This window comes from Rhinoderma darwinii, chromosome 7 (genome assembly GCF_050947455.1).
Source record: "Rhinoderma darwinii isolate aRhiDar2 chromosome 7, aRhiDar2.hap1, whole genome shotgun sequence".
NCBI classification, from domain to species: domain Eukaryota; kingdom Metazoa; phylum Chordata; class Amphibia; order Anura; family Rhinodermatidae; genus Rhinoderma; species Rhinoderma darwinii.
This window is the reverse complement of record NC_134693.1, coordinates 128,034,574-128,054,019: the sequence shown is the minus strand read 5'-3', so window position 1 is coordinate 128,054,019 and position 19,446 is coordinate 128,034,574. Positions and strand designations below refer to the sequence as shown.

The window sequence follows — 19,446 nt, the reverse complement described above, 5'->3', positions numbered from 1 at the left end:
CACCCCTCAGCCCCAACTATTCCATAGAAATGTTGATTGTGTTTCATGTCTAGATTCATAGAAGGGTTAATAGTAATTCCCCATATGCAAATGTAGCAGAGCTGAATGTGTCATTTAAAGTGGTACTACTGCTAAAGACTTTTATGGTGTATATAGATCATGTGGGTCTGACTGCTAGGATCCTCACCTATCCTGAGAATGGGAATGCCCGGTAAACTCTTGTGGTGGAGAAGTTGTGCATGGGAAATTTGCAGCTCAATGGGGGTCCCAATGGTGGAACCTTCACTATTTTACTTTTATGGCATATCTTGTTAATAGTTACACTAAAAAAGCCTTTTGTCTAAAAACTCCCCCTGACTGTTTCTGAATGCAGTAAGTTTACCTGCAGTCCTATGTAAATGGTGATCTCATAATGACATGTGCTGATAGGGTTGATGAAACTTTTTAAGATGTATCCGTCACTGTGTGAACTATGCATTCTGTACATAAAAAGGCCTGTGTTTGTATATAGGGATGTGGTAGGGCTTAGTTTGTCATTTGGCTTAGGGATGAAATCCGGTTGTGTTCCCTGTTATCACAATGCATAAATTAGAGTTCAAGTTGTTCTGAACCCCCCCCCCCCCCCAAATCCGCTGTTATGCCAGGAACAACCACTCTGCATCTGATCAATAAAATGGCAAGGTGCCCATTAAAATCAATGGGCATCTGTAGAATGAATGGCCACCAGCGGTCCTCCTTAGTTAGAACGGAGAGTCACTGCTAAGACGGGAATCCAACTAGGGAACCCTCACTAATTGCTTTATTTGGGCATATGAAGAGTGGCGATTGTCCACAGAGGACTTCTCCTTTAATTAACATTCAGCTCTGCTATGTCTATTTATTGTGTATTTGTGTTTAATGTACACACATGATTAGCAGCACATTCTATTATTGTGTTTTATTGGAGTGTTTTTGGATTCTTGGTGTTGGTATAAATCCAGCTAGAGTCATCGGTTTCATTGTTTTCTATGCCTGTGGATTATAGTAGTGTGCTCAGCACTGTGCGGTGATAAAAATATCTTTCCCGCTGCACATTCCCCACATTGCTAAACAGATAACACTTTCAGGTGAGATATGCACATGTTGGTTGAGATGTGACAGCGTCAGCGGGATGGATAATCTCCTTACAAGGAATAATTTATATTTCCCATTCTGTATTATTATGGTTATAATGTGCGGGATGTTTGGTTATTCCGGCAATTTATAAATAACATTGGTAGAGCTTAACTTTAGCAACCAGTGCCAGGCAGCTGCTGCCAAGGCAAATAAAATCATGGGAGGCATAAATACTCATGACCAGAACATAGTTTTGCCTCTATACAAATCACTAGTCAGACCACACGTGGAATATTGTGTACAATTTCGAGCACTTGTGTATAAGAAGGTCATGGTTGAACTGGAGCGGGTGCAGAGGGGGGCGACCAAGGTAATTAATGGGGTTGTCTGGTCACGGGGTGCTTTTTCATACCGATGACCTATCTACAGGATAGGTCATCGGTTTATGATCGGTGCGACACCCGGATCCCGCACCGATCAGCTGCCTCCGGGTATCGGATATCCGTGCCGGAAGCAGATGGCTCCGGTCACAATATAGCGGCCATGATTCTGAACTGCATCTTTGTCAAGTGAACAGAAGCAGAGCTGTAGTAACCAAGCACGGCCGCTATACTGTGACCGGAGCCGCCTGAACAGCTGATCGGTCTGGGTGTCGACCCCCACCAGTCATCAGTATGAAAAATCGCCCTGCCCTCGGACAACCCCTTTAAGGGAATGAGTGGATTGTAGTTCCAAGAAATCTAATTTAGGGTTATTCCGTTTAGAGAAAAAAAAGACGGCTTAGAGGCGATCAAATTACAATGTACAAATCTCTAACTGGACGGTACAAGGATCTTTTTTTTACCTAGGCCTGTAACCATGACGAGGGGGTATCCTCTACGTTTAGGGGAAAACAGGTTTCACCACCATCATAGATGAGGATTCTTTACTGTAACAGCAGTGAGACTATGGAACTCTGCCAGACGCTGCTGTGATGGTTGATTCATTGAACAAGTTCGAGGGGTCGGGATGACTTTCTTAAAAAATATATAATATTACAAGTTCTGAGTACTAGATTCTGGAGACGTTGATCCAGGGATTTATTCTGATTGCTATATTTGATTTGGAAATAATTTTTTTTCCTTTTTAATATAAGGCAGTTGACAACTACCTCCATAGGGAGTCTTTCCCTTCCTCTGGATCAACACTTTTTTAACCCTATCAACTGTGTGACATTGCATGGAAGATGTACTAAAGTAGATTTCCCTTTAATAAAAATGGTCATTTAATCAACCACGGCAGCCAATCGCTGGCCACTGCGGTAAGGTCACATGGGAATGGAAAGCACGTCATCAATCTGCATTGACAATAGGAAGCAGCAGCGGGATGCCAGGGTCTGGTGGCATGAGAAATGGCCCAAATTTTAAAGATCAATATATTTGAATTAAGTTTTTAGGAGTTTGAATACTCCTTTTAAGAGGGTTGTCGAGACATAAGAAATTGATGGCTTATCCTCAGGATAAGATGTCAATATCTGAACGGTGTGGGTCCGACTACTAACACTCCCGCCGATCATCTGTTTTGATGGGGCCGGGACGCTCATACCTGCGCTGCTTCCCCTTAATTTCTTACTGTGAATCACCGACATACTTGTAGCGGTGGTTCACGGTATCATAGCCTCCTCCCATTCACTTCAATGTGAGAAGGTTGTAATACTGTAAATCACCGCTGCAAGTGTGTCGGCGATTCACATTACGAGCAGTGACAGTAATGAAGGGGAAGCAGCGCTCCTACGAGCGCGGTCGCCCCTTTAAAACCGCTGATGGGCAGGGATGCAGAGAGTCTGACCCCCACCAATCATATGCAGATGGCCTATTCTGAGGATAGGCCATCAATTTCTTATGACTGGACAACCCCTATAAAGAAATGGCATATCGCCAGTATATGCCACCTCTTTTTGATCGGTGGGAGTCTGACTGCGGGGCCCCCAACCCCTCCTGAGAATGAAGGGGCCGCAGCGCTGGTCTAGTACTGTGCCCCTCTCAGTCTTTCATGTGAATGGGGCCTTGATCTAGTTTCCTGCAATGGGATCAATCCCTAAACCAGCTGTGACCCCTTTATTATCAGGATCGGTGGCGGTCCCGGCAGTTGGACCCCCACCAATTTAGAAAGTGATGGCACGTCTTATAACCATGCGGGGGTCCGGATGTTACATTTGGATTATGGACAGTTATACCCGGGTATGTTGGACGTTATTATACAGCATGCTCTCGTCACTTTTTGTCCAGCCTCTAGGGGGTGCTAATATTTAAAGGGTCTTATATACAAACTATTCTAAAACTGTGATCGTGTCGCCGTTTACATTGCGGCAGGTGATCTCCTACCGTGACGTAGCGGTGAAGTTCTTTTGTGTCAATATTTGTTCCCTTACATTACAGAGGGAGCTCACCTGTAACCTCCACCATTAACACATGAGTCACACTAAGGGTTTTATCAGCCTTGGACGTCCAGACTAGGATTATGTGTCACCAGTAAAATAACTCGGCCACTTTTCACTGGTTCATTTCATTTTGTCACGACAATGGCCACTCTGTCAAAGCAACATAGAAGACGGAGTAAACAAGAGAATATAGAAAAACTGGTTTCAAGAGCTTGCACTCATTCTGTGTACTTTACAGTGAACCTGTTTGCGCTCTAAACCAGTAGATACAGCATTGTAACACGATCTGACGATGGGTGACCTGTCAAGGGGATGATGAGATGTTTACATTCTTCTTTTCTCTTGTATATGTATGGACTTTGTTCTACATAGAAGCTTATTTGACATCATTACTTTGTTTTTGTCGGGTTGCCCTCCCCCTTTTTCCTCACCAACATACTTCTTCTCATATTATACACAGCCCATGAGTAGACGTGAAGCTGCCTCCTACAAGATCAATATACTCCTGAAACACTCTGTGCTGCTGTTTATGTTATTTTCTTTTTAGCTCTCTACTTTTGTATCATGATACTGCCCCTGTCATATACAGCTCAATCTGAGATGACAACATGATAGGGGAAATTTATCTACCACTTGTCTGACGGGAATGCGTTTTTTTTTTTAATGTTTTTTTTTTTAAATATATATATATATATATATATATATTTACTTCAAGATATTTAACAAAAGGAACATCTTACCCCTTCTTTTGATGTATTTTTTTTCCTGTCCGTTCTGTAGCACTGATCCTCGGAAAAAATGTTGATCCAAATGTTGTGGATAGACTTTCTCCCTGTTTGTACCCTAAGGTATATGCCCCCCCCCCCATCCTATAGGGCGGATGCCCTGAAAAGAACATCCCTATGTCGGCATCCACCTTGGAAATCTGTAACAAATATGGCGGTTCCTTCTGGGGTGAGGGTGGCCTCCGGGTTCCTTACCCTCTGCCACTTGGCCAACCCTAGGTTTTGGTGCTTCGGGTGGTGCTTCAGCTGCAGCCTAGTTAGATGCCAGACAAGTCTCCCTAAATATTACACAAGTAAATGGGATTATAGAAAATTGCTCAGATAAAAAAAAAACGTGGCTTTGAGGAAACTTCATGTGGATTCACACTATATCGTAATGGATGGAAATTGTGGCAAAATCCCTATGTCCAAAAAAAATCTGCAGCATGTGACTGATCCCTACACTTCTCTTCATTCCTGATTTTGATTATAAACTAGTATATAGCAAGCTGCGCCAGAACTGCATTGTGTGTACCTGACCTTATGGCTACAGACGGGTATTTATGTGACTACTCCAGAACAGATAAACCCTTTCCAAACCCAAAGTGTCAATTAGTGAGATAATGAGATTAACACCTCGAGGCCTGCTCTCTGACCTCATATAAACACATCAAGAAGTTGGTACACAAGCACTATCTAGCAATCTGCAGGCCACCATTATTTTTATCAGGGCAGTGAGAGTTTTCCAAAAGTTCTATTTACACATTGCGGTCATGTTGCGTTTTTTCTTTGCCGCAATTTATGTGAAATTGCGGAAAAACCCGTAGACTGACCTCAACGTGTGAATAGACCACAATGTGGCACAAAAACCGCATACAGAAATCTGCATGCATTTTTACCACAATTTGGTGCGTTGCATTGGAATATGCACTAAATCACAATAAAAGTGTATGCTGTTTTCTGACGCGCTTTTTTTGATGCAGTGTCTTAACCGCACCTCAGTCGCAACGTCTGAATACAGATTTCTTGTATAAGGTCAAATTCAGACGAACGTGGGGAAACTGATGCGAAAAACGTCCGAGTTGCCCACGGGCGGGTCCCGTTTTCACCGATCCCCATAGACTTGAGTCTATCGAGGGATCCGTGAAAACGGAACAAAATAGGACATGTTCTATTTTTCAACGGACCTTTCACACGGTCAATTGAAACACATGTGTCCGTGTTTAATGGCCGTCACACGGACGTATAATACTGTCCTCTGAATTCGGCCTAAGAAATTCTTCTTCTGTCCCCATCAGTCTTGTGTGTTCTCGACTCCGCAGTGATGTTGTGTCCTTAATCACGTGACATCATATAATCGTTCTTAAATACTGGTTCCCCATTAAACTGTTATCAGAATTGTCTCCTATGATTGATGTGGGAACTTTTTGACAGTCCACATACAGAGAAACGTCATAGTCATCACCTTTGCCCTGTAAATACTTGCAAATAAACAGTGCTATATAGTTACCTGCTGTTCCACCTTAAAGGGGCTTTCCCGCAAACACATGTATCCCCTATCAACAGGATAGGGGATGCATGTGTGATCGCTAGGGGTCTAACGGCTGGGATCCCCAGCAATAAGAACGTCCCCCGTACTGCTCCATGAGAATGGTGTGCATTCTCAACCAGCGCTCCAATTATTTCTATGGCGCTGCCGGAGACAGCGGTCCCGGGAAGTCCCATAGAAATGAATGGCGCTCTGGCAGAGCATGCACACCAGTGCCCCATTCTTATGGAGCACTTTGGGGACTTTCGGTCCTCATCATCACTGGGGGGGTCCAAGAGGTCGGACCCCCCCCCCCCCAGCGATCACACGTATCCCCATCCTAGGGGATACATGGATTTTGTGGGCAATCAAATTGCGATTTTGCAATAAATCCTGATTTGACTGCACTGTGTGAATATACCCTAAATCTAGCTATAGATGGGAGCCATTGCCCTTTTGAACTTCTTTTTTCATGACCTGAATCAGGTCACAACCCATGACCATGATACTGTTCTAAGGAGGGTCTTCCCAGACTTGGAGATGTTTCATAGAGAATTAAGCTGGAGATTTCAGACGGCCGTTATCTGAACAATGTTTTGTTCACGGTTGTTCTAAGAAGGTTGCCGATCTTCTGGATGACATCATAAGTTAAAATGACAAATCGCTGAATGATTTCTTCCATGATCTGGGGCCTGGTCTGGGCTTCTATTGATGGGCGCAAATCTGTTTGGCATGAATGACTTTCCGGAGACTGCACCCGACAATGACCGAAAAAATCCAACATGGCAGATCAACTTTTCTACAGATGTCGGTCAGCGTGTGTCACAAAGGCAGTTGGCAGAAAATGGTGTAAATTTGTATATTTAGACATCGAAAATCTCTAGTGTATGACCAGCTGTAGCCTTTGTAGGTGAGCGATGCTGACACTTTCCTACAGCCCATCCCCCAATTCTGAAATGTTACTAGTATTATTTTCACCATGGATATCCTTGATCTATAGGAGTTCTCAGTCCGTTGCCTTTCGGCAATATGTCGCCATTGTAATAATATCCTCCCATCCTTTGACATTGTTCTTTATATATTACACAAACTAATGGGGTACCGTCTCAGGGGGTGGCGCACTTGGCAAGTGCCCATTGCATCCATCTCCTAGATAGCCTCCCTAAAAATGGGACTCCTAGAGCAACTGGACTTTATCATTGACCGCCTACACTAGTTTAAACCACCAGGGACAATTAACCCTTTTTCCTACTATAGTCGACCAGGAATTTTGAAATTACAAGAAAAACTGATGGCAACCGGGTGAGGGGGTGCCCAGAGGCCCATTTTCTATTAAATCCTCCTTACGGTTAGGTAGGGTACCCAGGGATAGATTTTATGCAATGAGCCACTAATAAATATTGTGGTGTGTGTGTGTGTGTATATATATATATATATATATATATACATATACATTCTATATGTTCACATGTTGCTGTCAAATTACGCTTTTTGGCGTAATTTTCAAAACGCAAATTTGTCGCAGCACAGTTAAGTGAGACCTAACGGACTCAAAGGCGATGGTCCAGGATTAGAAAAAAACACGTCTGCTTTCTTTCAGAAATAATGCCACACCTGTCAATGGACTGTGTCTAGTATTGCAGCTCCGCTCCATTAAAGTGAATGTGTCTGAGCTGCAATACTACAAACAACCTGTAGACAGATGTGGTGCTATTATTGGGTGAAAGCAGCTGTGCTGTTCTAATTCTGGACAACCCCTTTAAATAATAATGACAGAGAAATCAGTAACCTTTATAAATATATAATTCTGGAAGCTTTTGTTTTTATACTGTGTAGACATCCGCAGCACAAATCTCACCTATTATTATCGTTTGCTACAATGTACCAGTGCAGGTAAAATGTATTAATCTGAAATCCAGATTGTTGAGGTAACAGCGATTTGCTTAGTAATACATTGTGACGAACCCTCAGCTGTTGAAAGTATTGTCTCTGTATGTAAACAAGAACACTTTCATTCACTGACCGAAACAGAGATGTCAAAATAATGAAAAATCAGAATACAAATGATATCAAAGTTAAATACCTCATTCAACTTATCAATATTCATTTTTAGAGGCCGACTCGGGTTGATGGTTACATTAAATTAGCCTGAGAACCCCTTAAAAGTCTGCAATGCTCAGGGAACTTTAGCACATATAGACGTCAGGGTTTCATTATGGATTAACTTGTATTTCAGGTTTAGTGACCCTTTAAGCATTTCTCTGTCGTAACAGAATCCCAGTACATGGAGAACTTCAATTTAGGGCTCATACATGCGACAGAGCCGTATGCACGGCGGCTTTATTGCCCCTTATTACAGATCTGTACACCCTCCACAAGCTGCAATGGACTTCATATAATCAGAAATATTCGCCACTAGAAGCGCTGCCATGTATTGACCTGTCGTAGCAATCACCAGGTGGAAACGGCCGTCCTTTCTCGTCACTGACCTTCTCTTGTCAAGCTGTGACCAATCTTCCAAAGGTTCATTCCCATCTGATGAAAAAAATCACCAGGCACTTGTTCAACAATCAGTGAAAATCCGTAAATATCAGATCAGTCAACTGCTATCCCTCCAACACTGCCATAAACTCACATATTTAGGGCCTGTTCACATCAGCGCTGTTTCCGTTGAGGGGTTCCACCGGGGGAACCCCTCAACGGAAAGGCAAACGGGAACCATAGCTTCCGTTGAAAAGGTATATAGAAAATACAGATGCATCTCCATTCTGTGGTGTCCACTCCTGTTTGGCTCGAAAAACTGAGCTAAAACTGCATCAAAACTCTGTGCGTGGTCCTGGCCTAATGGTTTCTGTTTGTCACCGTTGTGAACGGGTTCCGTTGTTTTGACGGAATCCATAGCGCAGTCGACTGCACTATTGATTCTGTCAAAACCACAGAACCCTTTCACAACGGTGACAAATGGAAATCATTTGCACTGGATCTGCCACCATTGAGATCAATGGTGATGCAAACGGAAGCTATGCTTTGCATTTGCCTGTCTGTTGAAGGGTTCCCCCAACGGAAAGCTCCAACAGAACCCCTCAACGGAAACACAATGCTGATGTCCTTAGATCGGCCAAGCATCCATGTTTATTTCAATGGGGAAGAGGGATAGGTGGTCGCCAGGCATAGTTGGCACCAGTTCTCTTCAGAGGATCCAAGGATTTGATAGGCTAAAGTCCAAACTGTGTAATTCTTCTTTCCTCTGATATCTGGGGACCATTGTCAAGCAGGATTGAGATGAGACAACAGGGGAATCCTGCAGAAATCTGTGGTATTCGTCACAACAATCTTGTGTCTGACCAGCTTTAGATATTTATTGCCAGATCCAGCCAATATTGAAGACTGTAGACATTGGATTATCGCCAGATGCCACCAAAAATGTCCAGATCTGGTAACTAATATCTATTGCCAGCATCAAGATAAATATCGGGTGAAACTTCATTGATCTCCTTCGTTTCATTGGGATCAGCCAACAGTGTATGGGGGACATCTCGACTGTTTTCAGTTGGCAGACCTGAGGGGAAAGAAAGTTTGGGGATGTTGGATTTCGGCATGCCCAATGTTTTATTCTTCTGGGGGATAAGCAACTTAGGCTGGGTTCACACGACCTATTTTCAGACGTTATGGAGGCGTTTTACGCCTTGAATTACGTCTGGAAAAAGGCTCCAATATGTCGGCAAACATCTGCCCATTGCTTGCAATGGGTCTTACGATGTTCTGTGCCGACGACCTGTAAATTTACGCGTCGCTGTCAAAAGACGGCGCGTAAAATGACAGCCTCGTCAAAACAAGTGCAGGACACTTCTTGGGATGTAATTGGAGACGTTTTTCATTGACTCCAATGAAGAACAGCTCCAAATTACGTCCGTAAAAGACGGCCCGCAAAACGCGAGTACATGCAATTTACGTCTGAAATTCAGGAGCTGTTTTCTCCTGAAAACATTTCCGTAATTGCAGTTATCGTGTGCACATACCCTAACAGTGGTGTCTAGGATCGGCTGCTCTCCTCCTTATTAAAATAAACATGCATGCTCCGCCTATTCAAGCACTTACGTTAAGGCCTCATTCACACGAGCGTGGCGTTTTTGCGCACGCAAAAATGCAGCGTTTTGCGTGCGCAAAAGCCACTTAACAGCTCCGTGTGGCAGCAGCATATGATGCGCGGCTGCGTGCTTTTCGCGCAGCCGCCATCATTATGACACTCCATTTGGATGTTTGTAAACAGAAAAGCACGTGGTGCTTTTCTGTTTTCATTCATCCTTTTGACAGCTGTTGCGCGAATCACGCAGTTCGCACGGAGGTGCTTCCGTGCGACATGCGTGGTTTTCACGCACCCATTGGCTTCAATGGGTGCGTGATTCACGCAAAACGCCCAAAGAACGGACATGTCGTGACTTTTTTTCAGCGGACTCACGCTGAGTAAAAATCATGGACATGTCTGCACGGCCCCATAGACTAATATAGGTCCGTGCAACTCGCGCGCGTTGCACGGACGTTTTTCCAGTTCGTCTGAATAAAGCCTAATGGTCGCTTTCATACTAGCATATTACGGGTGCTTCTTTGTACCCGTATTACCAATGCCACACCCAGACTTCCCACTGTTCATTGAACCGGAATAAGAGCACCCGCTTGTGTGAAAGCGGCTTAAGGCCAGATTCACAGGAGCGTGTTCATTTTGCGCGCGCAAAAGGTCCATAACCGCTCCGTGTGTCAGCAGCGTATGATGCGTGGCTGTGTGATTTTCACGCAGCCGCCATCATTATGACACTGTTTGTAAACAGAAAAGCACATGGTGCTTTTCTGTTTTCATTCATAGTTTTTACTGCTGTTGCGCGAATCACGCGCGTCACACGGAAGTGCTTCCGTGTGCTGCGCGTGATTTTCACGCACCCATTGACTTCAATGGGTGCGTGATGCGCGAGAAATGCACAAATATAGAACATGTCGTGAGTTTTACGCAGCGGACACACGCTGCGTGAAAATCACGGACTGTCTGAACGGCCCCATTGACTAACATTGGTCCGTGCGAGGCGCGTGAAAATCACGAGCGTTGCACGGACGTACTATACTTTCGTCTGAATAAGCCCTTAGGCTGACTTGGATGAGATCGCTCTCGACCAGACACTTGTTAAGCCAACAGTGGATGACACCTAAGGTAGCCATATACATTAGCTGGTGTCCCAACTCTTCCCCGAGGGCAGAGGACGGTGGAGAAAAGGGTTGGGCATGTTGAATTTCAACATGGCCGAGCATGCATGTATATGGGGGAGACAGGTGAAACAGCTGTCGGTCGAACGACCGTTCTCCCCTCAACTGCTGTCTAAAATGTGTGGCCAAACTCCTTATTACATACCCTATTAGGCAATTTTGAGTTATTAGAGTGGGGACCCCCGTTAAGAACCCTCATCTATTTGCCTGAGCTGAGAGCATTCACAAAGGGTGTCTCTCACTCTGGAGGACCCAGAATGTCCATGCATCACACAGACAGCCCATTGATTTTAATAAGAACTGTGTAATGCTTCATTTTTCCTGTGGTGGCGCTGCAGGAAAATGGAACACTTTCTTTTAATTTCCTCTACAGATTATAGCTGATCGGTAGAGATCACTGTGATCAGCTTATCATGAGGGAATCCTTCAACAAACAAACGGAAGAGTGTCCAAAGTGGGTAACTCTTTTTAATGTTTGGGGGATCTGACCATTTAATAGATCTGCATGGCTTTGGTGGGACAGGGGAAAGTACATAATGTAATTCATACGGAACAAAAAATGGGAACCTCAGCCTGGACTATAAGATTTCTATCAGCTGTGATATTGTATGAAGTCTCGTGATAAATCTGTGCAGATACTTGGTTGTGTTTTTGGAAGCTGTTCTTGTGGTTTCGCAGCCTGGGCCTGTAGTCAATGTCTTTTTGATGTGGTCACTATTGCATTCATCGGAGTTCAAAACAAATTCACTTCTCCTCATCTTGCAGGCCCCCCCCCCCTCCTCTGGGACTATAGTGCTAACAATGGCCGTTCTGTGCTGGTCTCCGTCATTTCATGAAACAAAAATGATATATTGATGTTACTGACGGAGAAAGAAACAAGAGTCCCCAGTCAGTCTGAAGAATAATTGTGTCCTTGGCCCCATAATTAGATATCATTATTATTTTCTCGGTGTCAGTTTGGTTAGTCGTCCTTTTCAGCGTTATATCTTTGTGTAACATTCTGTTACTGGAACTCCGCGGTTATTAGTGTAGATTCGCTTCATCTCTGTAAGTCCTCGGATTTCTCCGTGTGAACAGAAAATGAGAGGGATTTCTACAGCTGGAATGTGATATTGGATGAAGAACACCCCTTGGCAGGTGAAAAGGCCATTCCATATCAGTAGTCGCAGACTAGACTTTGTACAGGAACACGGAAATCTAGAGTGAAACTGTAAGCTGAGGACTAGAAGTATACAAAGTTATCAGGGCAGGGCCAAACGTCAAGGCCGCTGGGCAACAAAACTGGTGAGGGTAGTGTTGGATCCAGGTGTATTTGGCCCTTGAGCACTTTGTATGATATGCATAGAGTTTGCATACCCAGATTGCCATGGGCCCTGGCATGTGCCCAGGTTTGCCTAATCCTGTTTTTGGTGGTGGACAATTGCCCTTTTTGCCCTCCCTGTAATTCGGCCCTGCATCAGGGTATATAGAAGAGTCGAAGCAAATACTGTAGCAGAAAAAGGGTTAAAATCTTAAAATCCATAAGAGCACTTGACAAAGAAGAAAAGGTCAAGTTTCGCTTACACAACTGAGGAATTTCGGCTGCAGGAACAATGTGAATGTTATTACTTATCCAAATAAAACGGTGTAACCGCTGCACCATTGCAGAGCAGACTTTAGATCCGGGGATGGCAACCTTTGGCACTCCAGCTGTTGTGACACTACAACTCCCAGCATCCCCGACAGCCAAAGGCTTTATTATTCCAGCCAAAGGCTGTCTGGGTATGTTGGAAAATGTGGTTATAGGACAGCTGGAGTGCCGAAGGTTGCTGACCGTGCTATAGATAGAAGTCAGAGTCTCTAACCCTCATTATTTCTGTGGGAACCCGTCTTCACTATAGGGGCTACGTCAGGGGAACTATAGCAATACATGCCGCCTGTGAATGGCTGACCATGTAATGCATGGATGGGATGCCCCCGTTCTGGTTCATAGAGGGGGATCTAGAGCAGGGGGACCCCCTATATGGCGTCTTTATGCCCGTGACGCAACCTCTTTAAGGAATCCGTTGCATGTTTTTGCTGCCTATTAAGTAGCACTGGGGATAACCTGCAAGAACCGAGTCATCTATTGCAATGACTGATGCTTTCGGCTGACAGACACCTTCCAGAAGAGGCTGGACGCAGCTGCAGGCTTGAGGGAAGCCGACATGACCGTCCTGGTAGGGAAAGGGTTAATGTTAAGAGGTGAGGGAAAGGTGAAGGAGCTGAAGGAGGGACGGGGAGGAGCTAGGGGGGACGGGGGGGCCGTTACTGCGCTTCCCGCTGTTTCTCGGCATTGAGCCGGAAGCAGCGGGAGGAGTAATACACAAGAAGCAAAGCTCCCCGTTGCCCGGCTTTTTAGTATGGCAGAGGCCCTGATTTTAGAGCGGCTGCGTGCCGCTGCTGTGCACCACGGTCCCGGATGGCTGGAGGAGACCGTGGCTGCATTAACGCGGATCCCGGACGCCGTTTCGCCACGTCGGGCACGGCGTTCGGGGTCTGTTGTAAGGGACAGGCTCCCCTCCCCCGGCCCCCCTACGAGCATGGCTATGGCGGCGGGGGGGGAGTCGGCAACAACCGCTCCTGCGCTGGGCAGGCAGAGAGCGGTAGCAGGGGTGACGGCGATGCAGGCTGTGTCGACCCGTCCCTCTCGGCGGTCCCGACCTCCAGAGCGCCTGAGTCCGGAGGTAGTCCCGCGGACACGGCGTCGCAGAGGGAGCCCGATCCCGGACGCTGCAGGCCAGGCAGCTGGGAGGACCGCCCCTTCCCAGGCCCTGCGTCCTGGCAGGAATCCCAGGCCGCGACGGGGTCCGGCGGTAAGCAGGGAGTCGCAGGCCGGGCTCCCTGTCACCCCTCCCCCATCAGATGGAAGATGTCGAGAGCAAGGTACGGCCGCCCCGCATGGTGATGTTCCGGCCAGGGGGCAGGCTTCGTCAGGATCGTCTAGACGGACGACTAGATCTGCAGCGACGTCGAGGCAACAGGTCCGGTCGGAAGTCTGGGTCCCGGCGGTCGGGCGGCAGGTTGCCGGCCCATCGGTCAGCGCGTCCTCATCCCCTTTCCGAAGAGGTCGTTGGGAGGGACAGTCGTCGGCGAGAGAAGAACTGGAGGAAGGTGAACTGGACGTCTATCGTCGAGGTCAGGATGGTCCGGCTGACGGGAACACAGCGCCTGTGCAGCCCGGTGAGTGTATAACTCCATTATTGTCTTATCCAGCGATTTTTATGTCGGGTGTCGGCGGGGGGGCTGCTAGCATAGCATCGGGGGCCGGTAGTGGCGCGGGCGGACGCGACGGAGCGGGTTTGGCAGATTTAGTGGGTTGCTTACGGGAGCTGGTGGGGCGCCTGGATAGGGCCGCGGCGCCGGTAGTAACGGAAGTGTCCCCTGCGGTAGTTTGGGAAGGCCCCAGGGAAGTGGGATCGTTGCAGGCGCGTCCTGTGGTGGCGGTTAGAGAGGCGGTCGCGGTGTCGGTGCAGACTGAGGCACAGAAGGACGGCGATCGAGTGCGCATGGACGATCGTGCTCGGGGGGAGGTGTATGTTTGTTTTGAGGGTCCGTTGGGGGCGCATTTAAAGCAGGAGGTGCGTGATCGGATCTGGAAAGATGAATATGTTGAAATTTTTTCTCTCTTGCCGCTGGCTAAATTCAATTTGGATAAGAGCAAGCGGGATGAGAGTAAAAAGGACGAGGAGGAACGGCGGCGGTATAGGCTTATCCCGCAGACGTTCGTTAATTGGTCGCAGGCGTTCGCCATATTGGCTAGTGTGATAGGGGAAAAGGCGCCGGAAAATTGTTCGGCGTTATTTTGTTATTTTGATGCTATTGGGGAGGCTCATAGGGCGTATGGGGGTCAGGCGTGGCTGCGATATGATGAGCAATTCCGTCAGCGGAAGGCGGTTCGGCCGGCGATTCGGTGGGACCAGAAGGATATTGCTCTCTGGTTACGGGTTACGGCTCCGGTTAGGCAGCCCTTTCCCGGGAGCGGTGGCCAGGGAGGCCAGACTAGTCAGAGTGGACCAAGCGGCGGGGGAAAGGCGGGGTTTTGCTGGCAATTCAATGAAGGCCAGTGCAAGTTCGGGGCCACGTGCAAGTTCAAGCACGTGTGCTCCGAGTGTAATGGGGCATCACACGGGGCGGCAAAATGTCTGCGGAAAAAGAGGTCCGGGAACCAGCACGGGGCTGGTCAAGGGGGTGTCGCCGGTGAGGGTGGAAAGGATGGCCCCTTATCTAAATGAGTATCCGGATAGGGCGGCAGCTAAGTTGCTTTATGAAGGGTTTAGTGTTGGTTTTGTTATTCCTCCGCCTCCTTATGAGGTTCCGGTTACGCGGAGAAATTTAAAATCGGCTTACTTGCATGCGGAAGTCGTGTCGGAAAAGTTGTTAAAAGAAGTTTCGTTGGGGCGCATGTCGGGGCCATTTGTGGAGTCGCCGGTGAAAGATTTAGTTGTGTCCCCTTTGGGTATTGTCCCTAAACGCGAGCCCGGAAAGTTTCGTTTGATTCAACATTTATCGTATCCCAAAGGTTCGTCGGTAAATGACGGGATTGATCACGAGTTGTGTTCCGTAGTTTATACCTCATTCGATAAGGCGGTGGGGTTAGTGCGGGCTGCGGGTCCGGGGGCGCTGCTAGCAAAAACCGACATCGAGGCGGCGTTCAGGTTGTTGCCGGTGCATCCAGAAAGCCAACGGCTGTTGGGTTGTTTTTGGAATGGGGCCTTTTACGTGGATCGGTGCCTTCCGATGGGGTGTTCTCTTTCTTGTGCATACTTCGAGGCGTTTAGTAGCTTCGTGGAGTGGGTAACGAGGGGAGTATCCGGGGTCGATTCGTTGATCCATTACTTAGATGATTTTTTGTGCGTTGGCCCGGGGGGTTCGCCGGTTTGCGGTAACTTGCTTCATGCCCTGCAGAAGGTGGCGAGGGATTTTGGGATCCCTTTGGCGCCGGAAAAAACGGAGGGCCCGGTAGCGACGATTTGTTTCTTGGGAATCGAAATTGACTCGGTGGCAATGGAGTGTCGGCTCCCGGCGGATAAGCTGGGTGCTTTGAGGCTGGAGGTGCGACGGGCTTGTAGAAGGAAGAAAATGTCGCTGAGGGAGCTTCAGTCGCTGCTGGGGAAGTTGAATTTCGCCTGCCGGATTATGCCGATGGGGAGGGTGTTTGGTAGAAGGTTGGCGGCGGCAACGGCGGGAGTGCGGGCGCCGCATCATTTTGTGAGGCTCAAGGAGGAGCACCGAGCTGATCTTCAGGTTTGGGATGACTTCTTGGGCCAGTACAATGGTCGCTCGCTATGGATGGCCCCAGCGCAGGATACGAGTGATCTGAATATTTTCACGGATGCGGCTGGGGCGGGTGGCTTTGGAGCTTACGGGGGAGGTCCGTGGTGCGCAGGTCAATGGCCGGCTAGCTGGGTGTCCAGTGGATTGACGCGGAATCTGGCCCTGCTCGAGCTGTTTCCCATCGTGGTGGCGGCTACCATTTGGGGGGACAGGCTCAGGGATAAGAAGGTCCGTTTTTACTGCGACAACATGGGGGTGGTGCTTGCCATTAATAACATCACGGCGTCCTCTCCTCCGGTAGTTCAATTGTTGCGACATTTAGTGTTGGTGTGTTTGTCGCTGAACGCGTGGGTGGTGGCGGTGCATGTCCCGGGTGTACGGAATTGTGTTGCTGATGCTCTTTCTCGCTCGCAGTGGGACCGGTTTCGGCAATTGGCCCCGGGAGCGGAACGTCTCGGTTTGGCGTGTCCGGATCATCTATGGGATCTGGTATCGGTCCCGTAGAGCAGCTGTTACAAAGGTCTTTGGCGCGCACGACGTGGAGGGCTTATGCTGCTTGTTGGAGGCAGTGGGAGGAGTGGGTAAGAGAGTTGGGTGATGTTAATACGGATAGAGACAGGTTGGTGGCACTTTTGTATTGGTTAGGGGATGCCTGGGAGGGGGGGTTTTCAGTAGCGAAGGTGAACCGGTTTATATCCGCGGTGGCGTTTGGGCTTAAGTTGCGGGGCTTGCGGGATGTATCGAAGGAATTTCTGGTATCGCAGGCTTTGAAGGGGTTGCGCAGAGGTAGGGTGGAGGCGGATAGTAGAAGGCCGGTGTCGTTTGCTTTGCTGGGCTTGTTGGGCGGTTCATTGGCATCGGTATGTCGTTCTTCAGATGAAATGGATTTGTTTCGGTTGGCTTTCTCGTTGGCGTTCTTCGGAGCATTTAGAATAGGTGAGTTGGTGTCGCCAAGTACTAAACAGGCAGGGGGGCTGAGATCTGGGGAGGTGAGCCTTTTTGCAGATCGGTTGGAGGTATGGTTGCGTAGATCAAAAACTGACCAATTAGGGAAGGGAAAACTGATAGTTTTGTTCGCTCTCCCGGGGTCGGTCATGTGCCCAGTAGAGTGCATGCGGGGTTTTACAAAAAACAGGGGGTCTCCAGATTTGCCTTTGTTACGTCATGTGGACGGGTCGTTCTTGTCCAGGTTTCAGTTTGGAGCTGTTTTTAAAAAATGTTTGACGGCGGTTGGGGTTGCGGCAGGCTCATATTCATCTCATTCCTTCCGGATTGGCGCAGCAACGGAAGCAGGGCGCTGGGGGTTGGATGATGAGGGGGTGAGGCGTATTGGTCGTTGGGAGTCAAAAAGGTTTAAGTCCTATGTCCGCCCCCATATGTTGTAATTTTGTTGTTTATGCTTGCAAATGTTATATGGTGGTGCCTAACTGTGTTTTCCGTTTCAGATTCGCCTCCTTGTCTGGTGTGGTTGATGGGTCATTCGTACGTGCACTGGGGGGCTTTGAGGGCGGACGTCCGCCCGGATGGTCGCCAGTTGCGCATTCCGCGACAGGATGCGGTTGTGCATTGGCTGGGGTTTAGAGGTATGTCGTGGAACAGGGTGTTGGCGGAATTCCAGACATATGTGCGGCTTGATAGGGTTCCGGAGGTTTTAGTGTTGCACGTGGGTGGGAATGACTTAGGAGTCCGCCCTTTTCGTGAGTTGGTGCGGGATATCAAACATGATTTGTTGTGTTTGTGGGTATCTTATCCCAAGTTGGTGGTAGTGTGGTCGGACATAGTCCCAAGGAAGCATTGGCGGTTAGCTAGATCGGTGGAGAGAGTCAATAAGGCTCGGATAAAAGTTAACCGGGCGGTGTCCCGTTTTGTGGCAAAGAACGGGGGCATTTGCGTGAGGCATAGGGATTTGGAGTCAGGATTGGGGAATTTCTGGAGGAGTGACGGGGTTCATCTGACCGAGGTTGGCATTGATATTTGGAGCTTGGCTATAGCAGAAGGCATAGAAAGGGCGGTGGTGGTGTGGAGGAACTCACAGGCTTAAGGTGGTCAAGGCCTGTTTCGCGGTGGCGGGGGGAGTCCTTGAGGCCAGTCAGTACAAAATGGTGGGGGGGTCGCATCGGGGGTATGCGTCCCCCAAAAAAGGTACATGGTTGAAGACTTCATCGGGTGTTATCCCTTTGAAGTGGTCTTCTGGTAGAAGGTATGTCACTTGAAGGCTTCATCGGGTGTTATCCCTTTGAAGTGGACTTCTAGTGGTCGGTATATCACTTGAGGGCTTCAACGGGTGTTATCCCCTTGAAGTGGACTTCTAGTGGTTGGAGCCATCTGCAGAGGTGAACGGTGCTTCCGAGCTGGTTTACGGCTGGAGGTAATTAGTGGTTTGCAGATGGCTAATTCGGTGTGTTCTTGAAAGGAACATCTGAAGGGGCTTCAAGGACTTCCTCTGCTCGGGTTAATGTTAACGTTTAATTGTTATTTATGATTCTGACCCATGTTGGGTCATGTGAATTATTAGGAGGAATTCTCTGGTGGATTCCTAACTAGTTATCCGAATGTTTCGGATTTAAATTGTTTTTATAAAACTGTGAAATTAATAAACGGCTGCTGTGGCCATTTCACATCCAACCTCGGTGTCATGTGTCGTTACTAAATGGGGGTGGGGGATAGTATGGTTTAAGGTTAACACACGACTCTACCTAGGCAGGTCATGTATGTCTACTGGAGGGTGCCCGTGCCGTAGAAACCTGCCAGAAAAAAAAATAGGACATGTCCTATTTTTTTTTTTTTTTTACAGACCATACTGCTATATTTTCTATTTGGAGCACGGCCCGTAAAAACGTCCGGCTGTCCGCGGCCGTCCTAGCCCGTAATTACGGGCAGAGTCGTGTGCATGAAGCCTTAGGGGGCATTAAGGGTAACTTTTCCCTGTTTTGACAGGACTGGATTAAATCACACATTTATATGTCCCCTTTATGGAAGCGTATTACGACTGTCTTAATTCAGCCTTAGCGCATGTTCAGACGTGGCAGACAATTTCCGCTGCAGAGTTTTACGCAAATTCGCTGCAATTTTGTAACTAATCTGATGCAAAT

At 47.7% G+C, this 19,446-nt stretch overlaps 1 protein-coding gene across 7 annotated transcripts in view; it reads left to right on the top strand.

The window, feature by feature from the left end:
- MAGI1 (membrane associated guanylate kinase, WW and PDZ domain containing 1) overlaps positions 1-19,446 on the top strand; it is a 381,212-nt gene that overhangs the window by 631 nt on the left and 361,135 nt on the right. The window lies entirely within an intron of this gene.